The sequence below is a fragment of the Haplochromis burtoni genome, unplaced genomic scaffold, assembly GCF_018398535.1.
Source record: "Haplochromis burtoni strain Fernald_Lab_line unplaced genomic scaffold, NCSU_Asbu1 Contig_393, whole genome shotgun sequence".
Lineage (NCBI taxonomy): Eukaryota > Metazoa > Chordata > Actinopteri > Cichliformes > Cichlidae > Haplochromis > Haplochromis burtoni.
This window is the reverse complement of record NW_024582754.1, coordinates 247100-266212: the sequence shown is the minus strand read 5'-3', so window position 1 is coordinate 266212 and position 19113 is coordinate 247100. Positions and strand designations below refer to the sequence as shown.

Sequence of the window (19113 nt, the reverse complement as noted above, 5' to 3'; positions counted from 1 at the left end):
AATGAGCAACGCAATATGTTCAGTCCTACGACTGGCCACAAGCCAGAAAGACGAAGGGACAGACTTACGGAAGGTAGGAGACAAAGACAGAGTGATAAGTTTAGACAGGAAGGGGAAATAATTGGGAAGGAAATGATTAAGCAAGGGAAGAAAGCGTAGGGTGAAGGTGGAGATAACTTTTCTTCAGTGCAGCAGTAAGACTTCTCAAGCAGTTTTTTTCACTATATCAAAGAACTATATATAATCAAAGAAACTTTATGACCTCAAAGAACAAAAGCAATTGGTCGCACTCTAGAGCCCTGTTAATAAATAAAACGATACTTTTTTTAAAACAACAGAGGGCATAAAAAGGCATGAGGGGCACCCCAGAGCCAAAAGGTTATGTAGTGAGGTAAGGGCTTTGGTTTAGGAAAGCAGGATCTGAATCCCGCTGGAGCTGTCATAGCTCTTGCAGCCTATTGCTGTGAGGCCCTCTGGCTGTACTCCTAGAAGCACTAATGAGGACAATTACACAAGGACCATTTATACTCTCTCTGCATTCATATACACAGTAACATGCAATAATTTAAAATAAAAAAAAATTAATTGCAGAGCTCTCCCAAAGACTCTCACATGCAATATCACCAACATGCTCAATGGACAATTACAGACACAGGCACGCACAGAAAATCATAAGGTAAACAATGTTGGTAAAATGTAAAGAGAGCAAGACATGGTGGCCAAACAGAGGCACAAACAATAAGCAAAGCTACAAAAACAGAGGAAAGCAGAAAGAATGAACAGTACTTTCCCCCCCTCAGCCTGGTGGTGCACAGCACAAGGAGGGAGGGAGTACTGCTGTTGGCTGTGGATGTAACAGTATTTGAATAATCTCTCCAGGAATGGAAAACTGATTAATCCTCGCAGAAGGATCCTAGGGATGAGTACAACAGTTGGGTTTCAAAGAAGAGATAGGGGCAGGGAGGGAGGAAGAGGCTAGGAGGGGAAAAGTGTAAGACCAAGAGAAAAGGAAAGACAGAGAACAGGCAGCAATTCAAGACAAAAAGGCCCCACTGTCTCCTTTCTTGACTTGCTCCACCACTCTGCCAGCTTATACTCTTCATCCCATTTTATACTCAGTTCAGGGAGTTCCACGCTGTGCGTGTTCAGTTACTTCATAGTTTGGGGACAAACAATAACACACTATATACTAATTTCAATAAAACCAGCTATAGATAATGCAAAGCATGCCTTTAAAGCATATCTACTGAGCCATGTTATCAGGGCGCCAGCCAACTTGAGGTGATAGTGCCTCTGTTCTCCTTCCCTCCAAGACGGCCATATGAATAGAGAATTTAAAAAATGCTGTTACTGTGGTAATCCAATTTTCCAGCCCCAGTTTGTGGCTTGGCATGCTTATATAAAAAAGGTGGGGGCAAAAAAAAAAAAAAAAAAAAAAAAAACGAGAGGCGAGCTATATGTACAACCAGTCAGACCAAGATTGGAAAATGTAGTTTTTGCCATTGTTTTTGTTTTGTTTGTTTTTTTGCGGGGGGGGGTGCTAGGCTAAACCAACTTGGATGATGTCTCATCCGTGTTTGGTGATGTTGTGGACAGAGTACAATGAAATATCTGGGTCAAAAAGAAGCTGTTCTGTGCTTCTCTGCAAAGCCTGTCCTCATCATTCTTCTGCTATGAACAGAGAGCAGCCTCTCACTCGTTAAAGTCTCTGTTCGTGTTGGCAAAAAGCTCTGCACCAGTCTATCGAAGTCTGCTGATGCCTGGGTTTGTGTGTGTATGTGTGTGTGTTTTGTTTATTTCCTTAGGGCACTAAGAATAAAAATCTGCATGCAACTCAGACCTTTACTGTGTTAAAATTAATTCATAAACGTCACCTGGTCCATTATAACAGCAGTGCCATGAAAAAAATGTCCTGGTTGCTCATTCAGATTAATGGAGTATGTGCCTAAAAGGAGCTAAAATTATGGTGATAAGTCAGCTAATCTCTCAATAATTACATACAAATAACTACACAATAAACATGAGACTGACCAAAACTTCACAACAGACATGCAACAGGGCTGTTACTGACATACAACATTCAGTTAAGAGAACCTGTGTGTGAAGGGGCATTAAGCTGCAGCTTCATTAATGCTAACCCCTAAATGTGATATTCTGGGTCACATGCAACTGTACAAATTCAATTAAAGTATTACAGACAGCCAGTCGGAGTAAAGCATGACCTGAATGGTGTCTATTCATGGTGCTGTGCCACAACATATAATTTGTGATAGCACTGATACAAATTTTTTATGTGATATAAAAATGTCATATCATGACCTAACTGCATGTCTGACAGTAAGAGCAACATGCCTGGCGACAAATGAGTACCCAAAATGGAGCTAATTGGAAAATCTCAAAAACTAAGCAAAATAAACAAAAAAAACAAACAACCTCCCCACCCAAAAAAACCCCTCACTAATTCACACAATAGATCACAAAACATGCATAAAAAGCTACAGATAAAGATGGAAACTACACACTTGTTTCAGCACTTGAGGCAAAAAAACAAAACAAAACAAAACAAAAAAAACAACAAAAAAAACAAAAAAAAAAAACCACACACCATCAAGCACAACCAGGCTATGGAAATACCAGCAGCTGATGATGTGCAACCCAAATGTAAACAAATTGCTTGCTGCTGGAGCACTCGCTAGCTATACTCCATATGAAAGAGAGCAAACGGCAGATAAAAATTACTGATGTGACAACATGATGGAAAAGCAGGTTAAAGTTCCGTTAGTTTTTGTTAAAAGCATGAAGCATTATTTTGTACTTTAACTTAAAATTCTCAAAGGAATAAAATTAATTAATTAATAAAAACACTACCTAGGCTATTTTGTGCTTAGGTAGTGTCCTGACTTACGCTGTGTTACTGGATACAACATTGCACTAGAATGCTGTTCTTGCCGGCCTATTTCAGCCAACTCACACTTGAAATTAAGAATTGCGTCTTCAATGACAGTTGAAAACCGCCTTCATTTACTTATATTTATAAATGCTTAAATACTTATGCCCCTTTTCCTACTCATATCGACTCGGCACTGTTCTCCATGGCTTTCAGGGTTTTCCATTAGGTCATAGTACCTAGTACCAGATACTGGATTGTAATAGAAAACCAGTCAATCCGAGTACAGTCCATTTATTCTATTTTGTACAGTATTTTATTCTATTTTGTATAGTATGTTATTCTATTTTTATCTGATTCTATTCTATTGTTTTTTTTCCTTAATGTTTAATCCTCTTAAATTGTACTGTCCACTTTCTGCCACGACCAAAACATTTCCCATGTGTGGGACTAATAAAGGTTTATTTTATCTTATGCCGTGGCAATCCGTGGTGAGTCAACCCAAGTAGGTACTACTGGAAAAGGGTTTTAATGATCAAGATAAATAAAAATACTACCAAATAAGTTTTCTAGCAATCTATCCTGGCAGTGTTGTTGTTTCACCCACCCATCCATCCATCTTCTTCCAATTGTTCAAGGGTGGAAGAAGATCTAAGCACCAATTTCTTCATGGATATATCAAGTAGTTTCCAAGCATGCTGAGAAGCTTTATCTTTAGTATGTCGTGGATCTGCACCAGGGTTTCCTCCTAGTTGGAATAAGACACACTCAGGAGGCATTGTAGTCAGAGGCCCAAACCATCTCAACTGGCTCTTTTCCATGTGAGAGTAGTAGCAGCTTTACTCTGAGAGTCCCTCCCAAATTACTGAGCTTCTCACGCAATTTCTTAGGGGGATCCCAGCCAAACTTCAGAGGATACAAGAGGAAGCTTGTATCCATGATCTTATTCATTTGGCCACTGCCTACAGGCCATTTTTGAGGGTAGGATTAGAAAATGCCCAGTAAATCGATGGCATTCCATTCACATTTAACTCTCTTTACCTCAACCAACCAACCATATCCCTGTCAATCCATCTGTCAAACTTTCCACTCTCCCCCCACTCATTAATAAGACTCCACTTAAACTCCTCCACTTGAAGCAGAAGCTCAATCCACTTTTTCTACTAGAGAACCATAATGTTTAAATTAAAACATTTCTGTATTTTGTTTGCTAATGTATACATCCACAAAACAATTACAAATGTATTAAAGTGGTACATTTATTTTTATAAACCTTTAGAATGAAGTACACCTTTTACAAATGCTCCATCATCTTCTGAGTAAGATTTTCCTAACTTATATCAACAAGCTCAACATGATATAACTACTACGAAAAATAGCTACAGCATGATCGAGCTGGTGGAACGAGAGAATGTTTGCAAACAAGTGTAACCCACTGCCAGCTGCTCTTCAGCATGCCGCTCTTGAATATCAATGTCTGTACACTCTGCGTCATTCACCTGTCAGGTATGGCATGTGTCAGAAGTGATCCCCTGACATAAAGTGATGAAAAGACGGATGCAGAGAAGTAGTTGGCAAATGCAGCTGGTATTACTACTTGGAGAGGAAACAAAATTAAATTATTCCAGAATGTCAGCAAGAAATTGGGTCAGCAATTTTATTTTGGTAAAACATCTATTTGGAGATATTCAAGATGCTCCGAGTGAGCAAACTTCATAAAAGAGAGACATCAATAGGACAAAGTATAAATGGGTGGTACGCAACATAGGAAGGAAATGATGGGAATAGGGTTGCTGGCTACTGTTTGCGCTGTACTCCCTGTCGCCTATCTGCCACTGAATCATTTCGAAGTCCTTCAATCTGTTCCCTGGCCCCAGCTAGACACGATGACCCTTCTTTCCTGAGTGCATGCAAGTAAAGGGGTTAGGGTTGAGAAAGGGAAAGAAAAGGAGCCCAGACTGCTGCGCAGGGGATATTATGTTGCTCTTTTCTCCAGCAACTTCTAACAGTGTGTGTACATCACAAACTCCGCAACTGGCTTTTTCCATGTGGCCATGGTATATATAGATATATGCGTCTATGTACCTAGGAGCATCGGGGGAGCTCGACAACAGCAAGTTCACCAGCCAGCCAACCCTTCGACACAGAAAGCCACACATCACTTTGAGCAACAGCTGAAGCCACATTTAAAAAGCCAAGGCAGTCCCCTTTCACTGGGGAGTGGCAAATGACTGTCACGGTATCTTCTCCCCTCAAACAGTCTGTGAAACAATGATTCACAGACTGAATCGATAGCCAGGATCTGGCCTGGTTTCCACCACAAGGCCACACAGGTCATCAAGCAGGCACTCCTAAGATTTATATCACTTGCATTTGCAAAAAAAAAAAAAAAAAAAACATTTAGTCACCGTTTTTCAAAAATTCTTGCCAGAGGAGAGTATTTTGGTCTAAATAACCCAAAATGTGATGTCCACATATGTGGACGTCAGGTCCTAGGAGGTCAAAAGAATCGTTCTGGAAACGTTGCAGTGATGTGCTGGGCATGGGTTGCTGATTCAAACCCCTGCAAGGAAGAGTTTGATGTAGTGTTCTGAGTGGCCCAACTTCATTAATTCTGGCCCTGGACTTTATAACTGCTCCAAACTCAATAGCCATTAACTCATGTGGCAGCAATGGAGCAATGTCTTTATGAAGCAGCTGTGAGTTAACAAAGCGGCTGTTTGTATGTGTGCTTGGAAGCCACGGCTTTCTCTCTCTGCAAATGAGAAGAATCACGATAGCCTTCCTTTGTTGGGAGCACATGAGTGTTGTGTAAACTGTGGCACAGAAGCTTAACCTCCTCACAGGGCGAATACTCAGAGCTAACTGCAATACATTCTCCCTGACTCTGGAAGTGAACTCTTCTGGGGAAACTTTGAGTAAACCTCTGAGCAAAAAAGCTACTCATGGAAACCGTGTTTACTTTTTCCCCTTGACATCACACGCATTACGTGCACATGCTATAGCAGCACTTCAGAGAGCGAGCGAGCAGAAGAGAATACACTCTGACGTGGATACGCACGATGCTCATGAAAACACACTCTCACAAGTTAGACGGACGACCACAGCTTCAAGGCCCCAGAGCCAAAATGGCACTATTATTAAGTTTGGGTATTCTTGAGTTAAGTAAAGTGCCATTAGTAGGGTTTTACCAAGATGAAGAAACCCGGCCAAAGTGCACACGTTGGGTATTCTTCATGAGGACAGTGCTGACAATAAGGACACACAGCCATGAATGTTACTCATTCACCTGACTTCCAGAGACCAGTTAATACGTGATCTATTAATCCTACTTATGGTCAACTCACAACAAATAAAAGCAAGCAGTAGCACGTTTATTTGGAGGCTCAGAAGAACAGAAGAAGAATGCTAATCTCAGATTGCAGTTTTTTGTCTTTCTAACCCACCAGAACACCTGCTGACCAAAAAGTGATAGCTTATATTTCTGATTGGTATTCTTCTTTTGACTTTGTGAAGTTACTGCAAGCTGTGCTCCCAGGATCTATGTGGATTAGTGACTTGTTGAAGCCCTGTGTGTGTCAACATACACTTTATAAAAGGCCACAGAAAATGTCATGTTAGAGTGTTGTCAGGGTCAATAGAAGGTTAACCACAAACTGACATGCTGTTTTGCCAAGAAAAACAGTGTGGACTGTGTCGCATCAGATCCAGCACAGACAGACACATCGTTTCTGTCAAGTTAAACAGGAGAGTCCCAGTGTGAGCCAGTTAGCATGCAGAGCAGGGCAGTTAAAAAAAAAAAAAAAAAAAAAAGCAGGGATGCACCATTGAGCACTTGATGCAGAGCTGGTGATTCAAATAATTAAAATAAAATATGGTATCTTTAATGGTTAAGCAACATGTTAAAGACCGTCCATGTCTTTTAGGCAAGGATGCTGTTCCTGCACATCAGCACCACCACGCCTAATTTAAAAAGCATCAAGAAAGTGACAGTCTACAGTTCTTGTCTTTTTTGAAACACTGTAATTACTGCTGACCCACACAGCCAGCTACCAACCCCCTGTTTCTAACTGCAAAAATGCTTTCAGCTTAATCACCAGCCAAACATGCAGTTTAACTCCCAAGGAAGAGATCGGGAACACAAAACACACAAAGAGTAGAAGTCAAAGGTTAAACAGAGTTAAATGAAATCTTTGGCCAGGTTATTTTGTAGCAGTATAAACACCCGCTAAAGTGTATATCTCAACTCAGCTATGCAATACACAATGGATTTCACCAACTCTGAAGCCCTAGCCCTGGGCCTTCGTGGATTAATAGAATAAACCATGCCTCCAGGGAATTTCTCATCCTGCAAAGGAACCACAACTCCAACATCTTGGACTACACCTGGCAGTAGTGCTCCTTCTGTGTCTAAGATTTGAGGAGCTCTGAGACTGCTGCTGCAAGGAGCTTACGAAGGCTAGGGAACAGAAACAAGACGAGCATCAGCAGATGTTGGAGCCCATGGACAGGTCAAGAAGATCACACAAGAGACAAGTGATTCCATTAATCCACCATTTATTTGGCACAAAATATTTGGTTATTAAGGTGCAAATTAGCCTTTGAGCCTTGCTTTCACTATGCAGTTGCATCGACTCGTTGGTACAAAGTCTCCTGGGAAAATGAGGGCTCAATTGCACAACCAAGATAGGGAAACGGCGGCGCATTAATTTTTTTTTTTTAAACCCAGCGTAACTGCGGTCACTTTACCTTGCAAAAAAAAAAAAAGGAAGAAGAAGGTTGACAAAGAGGAAAACCAACAAGGAAGCATTTTGCTTTTTTTCTTACTTGGCCACATGTTTGCTCTAACAACTTCAGGTTATGCAGTATATAAACACTGCTAAATGGTTACAGTTCGTTAGCTGCCCCACTCTTCTCATTTTCCTTGTAGTCCACTCATCCCTCTCCTTTCCCTTCACTTAAAGCAACCCAGAGGATAGATCTGCCTTGCATCTGCCAAATGACTCTGCTGCTTATAAGGAGCTTTGATAACACACTTGCAGCAATGAAACTGGCCTGACAGCCGAAGGCGGATGCTCAGTTAACACGAACATTTATTGATTAAATGTTCTAATTGTTATTTGGACACATTCAAAAGAAGAAAGACAATTTAGACATAAAAGAAAGACCAGAAAGAACAAAAAATTATGATTTGATCAGAGCCAATTAACGTGTTCCTCAAAAGAGCTTGTGGGCCATTCCAAGAGGAATTAAGCTTCACAAGGTGATTTGTCTATCCTGTGCGTGGTGCAAACACACTAAGGGAAAGTTAAATTGAGCTGTCTGCAGCATTTAAAGAACCTGTTAGAATCGCCTTCCAATTGCTGGGGGTGACTAAAAGCTAGTCATTTTTGTCGTCATCATCATCATTACAATCCGCTCTCTTGGTAAACAGTGATTACGAAGCCACCGGAAACATTTAACAGTAGCATCAGGTTACTACACAGCATGCAAATGAGCCCATGCCTGTGGGCCTATATAAAAACTAAGCTCAGAGGTAATATAGATGCAAGATACATAAAGAATGCAAATAAAAACTCTTTAAACAATCCAGATTAAAAGCACCCTTGTTGTTTCTTCAGTCTAATTTAAGTGTTCAAAGATCATTTAGGCTGGCAATCCTGGTGTGAGAGGTGCTGAAAGCCTCACAGTTAGGAATGGTGTCAGTATGTGTGTTCATTTTGTTCACTGAGTGATGAAAGCCTGTCACTCTTCACTGCACTACCAATCATCATCTAGAAATGGCTGCAAGGGGAAACCAATTCTTTCAGGTCTTACAAAACTGCACTGCTGGCTTTTGACATTCACACACACATACACACACTTTGACACGTTGCGATACATCATATAGAGTGTTGAACATGTGTCACTTAGACATGCCCAAACACAAGCCCACAGGAAGTCTGAGAGCGCCACACTCACAAGTGACGAAGATAAAGGCAGAAAAAAACAGAAAAAAAAAAAAGAAGTGGCAGTGTGAGAAGAATATAAATGAAAAAGAGAGGGGCACAAGAGAGAAAGACATGCAAAAAAACTAATGAGTCAAGGTCATCTCAATAATATAACTGTTTATCCCAACAGTGCTGTTTGTAAACGGAAGGACAGTGGCACTTAGTGTCTGTGTGTGTCAGGAGCAGTATTTGTTTAGCAGCAGGAGTGATGAGAGGATGGAGTGGAAGAGGAATTTCCTGCTGCGTGAACAGACATACAATCGCTACACTGCCCTTCTGACCAGGCCAAGACACACAGGAACACACGTATCCATGATAAAACAAATAAGTAACATACACGGGGACAAGCCATTTTACAGTTACCTCAACCTGCCCGTCAGTTTGGTTGATTTCAACTGAATGATGATAAACTAAGAATAAAGACTGACGTCTCCAAGGATGTCGTTCTATGAACTACCTTTAACTGACTTTCAAAGGAAAGGGTATCAAACAGTCTGATGAAAGGCAGGCTGTACTGACGTCAGGAAGCCAACCAAACAGGTCTTCTGAGTACGGCTGCAAATGCAGCTGTAATAATTACTGCAGCTGTATGAGCTGCTCACTTATTTTTGGAATTCTCTGCACGTATCTGAGCTCCACTCTTTGTATCCTGGTTGGGCTATTTGTCAAGTTGAGGATGACGGTAGAATACCAAATTACGTAACAGATTAAGGCAGACTGCTGGTGCTGCCTAGCTATTTATCTAGCACATTTATGGCTGTGGTTTTTGCTCAGACAGGGGTGGAGCAGAACTTCATTTCTAGAATATGACACTAACAGGTTGTACTTTGACTGTTCAATGTGTACTCTACTACTTAAGACTATATTGTGTTAGTCAGCAGTATTATCTAAAGTCTGGAACTGTGCTGTGTTAGCCATGTGCTTAAATTAGATTCCCAATCAGGTTGCTAACTCTGGAAGCACAAGGAAGGTTTCAGTTTTGGTCAGTTTTATAGCTAAATGAACTGGGCTGGACTATGAACTCAAGCAGAGTCAGTAAGAATTAGATAATGAAAACTTAACTCAAAAATCCTGATTGCTTTTATTTCAGAGAGATTAATGATTATGCAGGAATGGCAAAACACTAAATTCATAGTATACTTTGAGTACCAGCACCCATTTGGGACTGTGTGCCTTCTTTTGCCCAAAAATGGACACCTCTTGTGAATAAGCCTGTAAAACAAACATAAGAAATGATTTCACCATGTCCATTTGCACAGCCAACGTGCCCAGGTAAACAAGCCATTCTTAAGCAGCTAAAAACTGGAGACCAAAGCCATTTCACATTTTTAGATTGGACCCCATTTTGGATCTGATGATTATAAATCATATTTGAAGGGTAAATATGAGGGTTGTACAGATCCTGGGTTTTTTGTTTTTGTTGTTTGTTTTTTTACACTAGCCAAAGAGAAAATAGATGATGTCATAACCATCAATGCAGAAAAAAAAAAGACCAATGCAATCAGTTGAAGCGAGTTTAGATGAAGTAAAACTGTGCAAGGCACATGACTGAGGTGTAGGTGTTACTAAAGAAAGCTGTGCCAAATCACACAGCTGATGGATGCACTATTGCTTGACGGCCTGAACTTGACTTTCCAAAATTAATTGATTTTGAGGAACTGAGCTGTACACGTTTCAGCACTCAAACTATTTAACAAGGAAGTAAGCTGGGGGTTTTTTTGAAAAAGCAAGGTAAGGACAGCCCACCACTGTCATGTCATATGAGAAAACCAGGATTAATAACAGAGACAGACGTCAAGCCTTTCCCTCCATGTCCACAGACAGAGTTGGAGCAGCCAAGCAAGCAGAAAGAGACATGGACAGGCAAGTAGGCAAAGACTGCAGAGCTTCAGAGGATGGAAAATTACCAGGGCTCCACAATCAGCTGGGCACCTTTGATCAGCAAGAGCCCAGGCACCAATTACTGCCGGATAATCGGCAGCTCCTCAGAGGCCTGACGAGCTGCAGGCAGTGTGGGCACAACGGGTCACTGACCACCAGGCAAACGCCTGGTCAACAAGGCTCACAGAGCCAAAAGCTGATGGTGGCCCTCGCTGAAATGCTGCATGAAGGCGGCCAAACAGAGAAGCAGCACAGCGAAGCCATTGTTCCCCTCCTGCCGACTCAGCACACTGGCACTCTCACAAGCCAGACATCCCTCTTTGCAGACCGCTCAGTAGTGAAGGAAGAGCGCTATGGTTAGAGTGTGTGAACCTGCTACGCCACATGTCGTAGTTTTTCCCACATACTGCCCCCGTGTCTGTGCTGACACATACGTAACATATGCAGAACAAATGTGCACACGCATGCTGATCAAACACCTGTCCCCGTAACTGTGGTAAACAAAACGCTGCAGTGCACAAGGCACCACGAACTGCACAATGATGCAACGTACATGAAACACATTCCACGCTGCCTTCCTGCCTGCTAACCTATTCCTACGCAGGAAAAAGGCCAACCTGCCTGTTCCCGACTTACTACACGTTATCTAAGAGGAATGTGGACTGACAAAGATATTTAAACCAAACTGTGGCATTCAAACACGACTCTTACATTTTTTTTTTCTTTCTTTTCCTCTTACTCACACCGATCGCTGCAAATCAGCAGTGATTTAAAAACAAAAAACAAAACAAGTGTCTTCACTTGAAGCAAAACATGATATTCAGCTCATTAATAATTGACGTCTTTCTTGTGCTGGGGAACGTTCATTATCGATTAGGCTAGAGTGGTGGTGCTTGGTGTGCCGATCCTCCCTCCACTGTCCACAATACAGCGGTATGAAACAGTTCTGACCACCACCAGAAAAAACTCCTGCAGTGGTGCATTAGAAGAACAACTCAGAAGCATCTCCGATTCCTTTGCTTGTTCATACCATACTGTTATCTAACAGAAATCCCAGCAGCAGCCAGCAGACTTTGGATGAGGCACGCTGCAGTTATACAACAGGCAATGCCGGTAAAAGCAGACCCATATGGGCCAAAAGGAGCTTCCCTGTAAACCAAGAGTTAGAGGAGGAATTTGCTCACTAAGCAGCAACATCTTAACAGACGAGAGATGTTACACTGGAGGAAAAGAGCTCGTTTATGAGGCCGTAAAGGAGACAGCTTTCGAGACCGGTATCAATGTCATATTTTCGAGCTGATTTCAGAGATGTTTCTTAGTGTTGATACCACAGCTGTACCTCATTTCACATCTTAATTCATTATGTTGCATGCAAACAGATGTCTCTATAAAAACAGGTATTTTCATTAAATCAGGCAAGCAACACCTCAGAAATGCACCAGTGTTTAATGCTTTTTACCTCCACACAAAAATAACCAAGAATAAACATCAGCATACAGGATTATTTTATAGATTTATGATTTATATCACACGTACAAGTTCAAGCTTCAATAGCTGTCAGGTTTCAATCAATGCTATTCTATGAACACACTCTATAAAGTAACTACTGATTAAGATAACAAAAAACAAACACTTATGTGTTTGATGATGTGTTAATGATAACACACCAACTCCATTAGGCAAGCCTTCGCACCACTACTATGGCTTACTATGCTTTCTTTGACTTGCCCCCATCCAGCATCATAGCTTAGTGTATTTCCAAACACAGTTCTGCTGAGATGACAAAATTTGTGGGTGCAAAGAGGGAACTCTTATCAAGCACAGTAAAACAAAGGGGGAATTTCAAGTAAATTTGGGAATCAATAACATGACAGCTATTAGATTTAAAACTGTAAAAACAATTATTAGATCCTGATGTACACAAAAGCACGCAGAGCACATTTTGGCCATTTAGGCCGTACGCTGTGGACGTAAAAATAATGCAGTTTTTTCCTCCCATTTTGTATGCAAGGAGGTTTTTTTTATTCTGTGGCACCAACTTTGAATATTTTGTTGGGTCATCTTGCTTTTTCCCGCTGCATCATCCAGCAACCACTGTGGTGGTTACCAGGAAACTAGTTCCACAGCAACCTTGATACATCAGGGTGACCAGAGGAGGCGGGGCCAAGAAAATCCATGACTATTGTGCAGATTAGGCAGAACTACACTAGAAGCTGCCTGCAGATGGTCACAGTATGCAAGAGAACAGTGCAACTGTTACCCATGCTATGGACAGGCAGTCATTTGGCATAAACACATATCACTTAGTGTTAAGACAAGTAGTAATTACACCAACCGCGCTCTCAGTTTACGTAGTTCATACACAGGAACTGAGAAAGAGATGCACAGCGGTGGTTTTACAAGATCAATACCGAAACCTGACTTTGCATCAGAATCTTTTGTCACATTATAAGCTGCTGAAGTGTTAGTTTAGGTGGCAGACAGACACTTTTCCAGTAGTAGATATTCATAGTAAAAATAGCTGGAGATTCAAATAAGGAAGTCAATGTGTCTGAACTCCTGAAGCACAGGAGCTCTTCTCTGAACTCTCTATGGTGCCAAGGGGAGAGGATTTAGCCAATATGGCCATCTCGGGTGTGAGAACAGAAGCCCCACCCACCTGCTGTTCAAATCTTCCATCTGAGAGGGGCAGATAATCAGAGGATGGGAGGATATCTTATATGCAGGCTGGAAAGGAGCTAAAAACGTCTGGTTCAAACACTTATACAAACTAAGGAGCTGCACCAAGGCAAGATAAATAAGGATTATTTTGAACTATAAATCATACTAAGCTATATTAGTCCAAGAACAAAAACACGGACCTGTAAACGAGCATTACAGTCCCCCTTAAAAGGTAAATAACATCTAGAAAAGATCAGAAATATAAAAAGCTCCTTAAATCCCAGATTGAAACCTCTTCCAGTGGCTATTTTTATACCTTATCCGATGTCACTGTTGCCTACTGTTAACATTTTGGTCATTCCAATCGTTGTGCTTTATAAATAAACATCTCTTTGTGAAGCAACAAGCACCACAGTTAAAATACTTACACATCTTAGCACTCTAACTAGAACTGGTTACTCCCAACCTGTGAGATACACTAGCGGTCACTCCATTCTGGGTCACTCATAATTAAAGCAGAGATCAGAGGGCTGAATAAAGCATGAGCTGTTCTAGTCCAGGAGGCTCAGGTATCACCATTACAGGGGCCTAGAGAGGGACAAAGGAGTCCCTGAGCCCCATACCATACCACGGGAGGAGTCACACAGACACTAACCTGAAAGGCAACTCCTTGCATACAGTGATGCACCCCCAACCCTCCTGGCCCTAATCCATAGTTTCAACAGCCAGGGCAAAATGAGGAGCTCAAAGCCCTTTGCACCTAATTACAAGCTAAAGATATTGTCCCTGATGGGGACACTTTAGGAATCGAGTTCAAAGCAGTTAAACACCATCCAGGGCCCACCTTACACTGTGTTTTTTTTTTTCCACTTTCTTAAAAGAGTGCTAACAAAGCCAAATGCTGCCACTAAGAAACAGCCTACAGATACAAATACTGCACGGTTTGCATAAAACAGGGCAAATAAAAGTACTTTGAACCAGAGAGAAGAAATGTGATTTGAAAAACAGCCACAAGAACTTCAAACACTATTTCTGTTAATGTGTAGAAACATTGAGACTTATCAGTTCTACCAGTTTTATCTTCTATAAAAGAGGAAATTCCTGTTGAAGCAGCCCATAGACTCTGTGTACTATGCATATATTTTGTAACTGCAGCAGTTGCACTAATACAGTTATTGCTCCAAGTGACGGGAAATTACTTCGTCACCTCTTGGACATCAGGTGCAATATGTATATATGTGATTACAATAATACATTTACAATGAAATGACTGTATTTTTGCATTGGCTGAGAGAATCACAATACTAAAAACAAGGTTTATGAGTGGTAATAACAATGCAGCAAATAAACATGTCCAACAAACAGCAAACACAGAAGTTCAAATCAACTCCACACATCCTATTTTAGGCTACTTATGTTGAAATGGGGTCAGCGGCACATTTGAGATCCTGCTTCTAAAACCTCTCCTCTGGTTGAATCCTCTCAGAGTGTCTTTGCTGGATCTAATCCAGCAGAGAATATGAAGCTAGCAAGTGTAGACACTCTATCGATTCAAAGGCATCGAATCCCACATGCACCTGGATGTTGACCTCCTTTTGTGAGGGGGACCATTAACATACAATGGACCTTTTTACAATGCTTCCTTTTTGTGGCATTTATTATATACATCAGTTTCTCTATGCTTATTCAAAGCAGAAGAGTTCAATTTGGTGGACTGTATTCATCTTGTGTCACACTGTCCAATTAGAGTTTATAAATAAAAGCTTACAGACTGCAAGCAGCATTCTTAGGGAGCAGCATTTTGGTACTTGTAAAACAGGAGGGCGTCAAAACACATTCCGCTTTAGCGTTTGATGTTAATGAAAGCATTGTCTGCATTGTCGTGTCATAATCTCGCACATCTACATCATCAAAAGACCCACGCGTTTGGATAACATTCTCACGCCTGACGAAAAATCACTTGGAAGAGAATCGGGTTTGCAGGCATTTCGGTGAAGATGAGTTTACAAACCCTTTTTCTCGCATTCCCACACAAGTCAGGTTTAATAAGTAAACATCTGAGCATTTCATTTAATGGGTGCATCACTACCACCAAGAACTGATGTTGACAAAAAGCACAGGATATGGATAACAACACTGAAACTGGCTCAGATGACACATACACATCACCCTGATGTAGACTGTTTGACGATAATGTGAAAACGAAAAACATATCTGCTATATCAGTCATCTCTTAATGACCAAGGTAACGCTGGACTGAATGCTAAGCTGACAGCGACATTCACTCTAATTTCACCATGAGCAGCAAGAGGCTCAGCTATCACTCTCCTATCAGGGTCCTATCAGGGTAAAGCTTTAGACTGCATCGTCATCATACGGCAACTTTATCTACCTGCAGTTGCATCACTACTCAGTATTCACATGTACAACTCACTGCCAAGTGTAGGCCCCGGCCTTTGAGAAGAGAGCAAAATGCTGAGAGTTAAAGCTAGATTCTCCCACAGAGTGAATCACAGAGCCCAGGACAGAGACTTGCTCCTGCATTCTCCTCCTCTCCCAAACAGCTGACAGACTTACACAGTGGGTTTGGTGGCTGGTAGCCAATCTTGCCTCCCTCATCCTGTGAGATGAGCTAAGCCATCCCTTTCAAAATTTGGAGGAAAGAAAAAATCTCATCTCCCTCTGTAAGGGAAAAGCAGCAGTCCCCCAAAAAGAACACAAAATGAGCCTTTGGAGACTGCTACACACATAACCACAAAAGGGTCTGTATAGCCAGACCTTACAGAAGTCTGCATGTGCATTTTAAGGCTGAGTAATTTAGAGACCACTAGCAAAAAATATTGACAAAAATGACAGTCCTGGTGATTTTCCTCAGAGTGGAGGCTAAATTGTCTTTGATGGGTGCCAAAATGTTGTAAATGCAGAACAAACCCTGGATAAGAGCTGACATCAAACTGCATCTCTCTGGTCATTACTGTGCTACCACTAGGGATGAATAACAATAATGACACTATTTCTCTTTCCTGTGTTGCTTTTATAGAACATTTAGGATTTGTTACATATGGTAAATAGAATTAAGACTACCCTGTTTGGGAATTAATCCATTGATACATCCAGTTCAAAATCACTGTTAAAAATATACATTTGGCAGATCTTTTTTAATTGTTTTGTTTTTATTTTCTGCCCTAACATTCTTTTTCTAACCCTTATCTAACAGGTCTACTGCTTCTTTCAGGTCTTTAACACACCATCATTAAACATTTAGCCTGTGCAAAACTGACATGACACAACAGATAACTATCCCCTGCCATCACTAAATGTCATCTTCCCTGCAGATAGCATGACAGCAGTCAACAGCTGATGTGCGAGCACTCCTAATGTCCTCTTCACTCACTTTAGTAGGTGCCCCTGATCAACTACTCCTTAATTCAAACAAATGATCAGCCAATCACATGGCAGCAACTGGGAGAGCTGGTTAACAAGACCAAGTTCAAACTGAGCATCACAATGGGGAAGAAAGGTGACGAGCACAACATACAACATGTCCAACCTATGAATCTCTGCCACAAAGAATTTCTGTTCTCAATGAAAAAGGGAGTCAAACCTGGCACTAGCAATACCTAGTAAAAAGTATATAAACTGAATAGCACTTGACTACATCCCCCACTGCTGTGAGCACTCTGAAACCGAGTGCTAGTATTGTAAGCAGAATAAAATAAGCAATGCAGGACATATTTTGAAATTTTACTATAATCTGATATTTACAGTCAGAATAACTGGATTTCAGCACCTCTCCTCGACCAGTCAGAGGGTTGCGTCTGTGTTTTCCAAACAAAAACAAATAACTCATCCTGTGTATTATTTCAGGTCACAAATTACATCGCTGCTCCAATAATAAAATGCCTAATGACAGAATCCAAATAGAATTAGCGTCCAATAAACAGGATGTTTTCAACCGTATGGTTGTGCTGCTGGGGCTATCACACAATCTATCACATGGTTATCTTAGTACAGTCTCCACGTGGAAGGTAATCTGACCACTGATGGTTATCTGATCATGAATGGCAGACTTCTTGATCTCTCTTGCAAGAAAAGATCCACCTGCCATATAAGACGATCTAAGACACATTATCACACTTCAGAAACATTCCGAGTGCTAAGACTCTGAGTCACAGTCTGTATCGTCATGGCGATCAACCTGTCTGGATGGATGAGTGTTAAGAAGACTCACCTTTATTGTTACAGAACACTTTTTGAGGGGGGCGGGGGGGACAAACTTGCAAGTCACTAAACTGCCAAGCTACCGATTAATACCATTTGTAAGGATGGTATTACACAAGCGAACCGTGTGATAGGGTGTAAGTGAATGTCGTGACAAACCGTGTGCTAGGAGCAAGCTATCCGATGAGCTTAGGTCATTTTGCTGAATAACGTCCATCCCCCTAAAGTTATCCAGGTAACTTGAGAACGCTACTAACGTTAGCCATACCTCTTAAACACCTTAGCTTATTCGGCAAGACAGAAGCAGATATTTTCTAACAGGAAATAAAGATGTTAGACAGCTTAACACCATCTATTTTGTCTCTGCTTGTGCTATTTTGTTAGGTTAGCAAGAGCGCTAAACGCCGTGTTAATGGGAGCTGCCATAGCTCCGTGTGCCGCATCAGAGAGGCACAAGCTAGTGTTGCTTAGCTCGGTGAGCTAACAAGCTTCACCGGGCATGCTTACCAAAGTGCACACAGCCCACTTTCAACCTACCTGCGATCACCGCTGCGACCCTGCAGATTCCCCGTGTATGCCGTCACCAGTGTATCACGAGCCGTGCCCTGCCAAAATAATTCAAATTCCACAGAAAGTGTCGGGAGAGACGCTCGCAGTCCAATCGCTTCAGCCACCGCCGCTGAATGGCTGCTACTCAGAGCCTCAATCAAACTTCCTCCTTAGCAACGGACCGCCTCCGCGTGACCCCCATTGGCCGGCGCGTGTACATCGAAGGTGATCGATGGTCGATAGTGCAACCTGGATCGAAGCTGAGTTTCACTCTTTATGCTGTTCGTCTCGTAGTTATTAAGAGAAGCAGGCGTGAAAGCACATTGTAAGACACCGCTTCTGTCTATCGGGTTTAGCTTCAATTAAGATGCACCTGTAAATATATAACTACTATAATCTGACCTGAAGAGTGTGTGATGGATTATTGTTACAATTAATAAATTTTAAGCAACACTTTACTTTTCGTATTTTGTTACAGTGGGGCTGGTTTCTATATAAGCAGGTATCAAACTGTATGCATATGTTTCTCATTAAGTTTTCTTGTATTTCATACATTAGTGCTATTTTCCTCTCAAATGTAGTAGGGTATGTAAAGCACCATTGCAAACGTTCAGTTGCACCACTTTTAACGAGCACCTTCATTACAAATTCATTGTCTGGGTGATATGCAAATATAACCCTGTCAGTGAGGTCACTCCTGAAACGACAAAAAATTAGGGCAACAGTGCAGTGCCATCCCGAGTTTCACCGTAATCATCCTTCCTGTGTAGGCCATCACGTTCTCACCACATAACAAAAACGAAGCTCGTTTAAATGAGTGAAACGTGTTTCTTTCCATATACATCCAGTTAAAGGCTTCCTCCACTCCCGCTGTCTTCACTGACCCCTTGAAAAGGCCAGAAGTTTATCAGCATAAAGTTGCAT

General features: G+C 41.4%; 1 protein-coding gene across 6 annotated transcripts in view; it reads right to left on the bottom strand.

Moving 5' to 3' along the window:
* The window catches only part of numb (NUMB endocytic adaptor protein), a 42148-nt gene extending 23794 nt beyond the window's left edge, over positions 1-18354 (bottom strand). For 3 of the 6 annotated variants that reach the window (XM_005946916.3, XM_005946914.3, XM_005946915.3), the window contains exon 1: positions 18178-18354. The gene's annotated coding sequence lies outside the window, so the exon portion shown is untranslated. The remainder of the gene's footprint in view (positions 1-18177) is intronic. The other 3 variants (XM_005946913.3, XM_005946917.3, XM_014329094.2) reach the window with 2 other exon arrangements.
* Between the last annotated feature and the right edge of the window lie 759 nt (positions 18355-19113).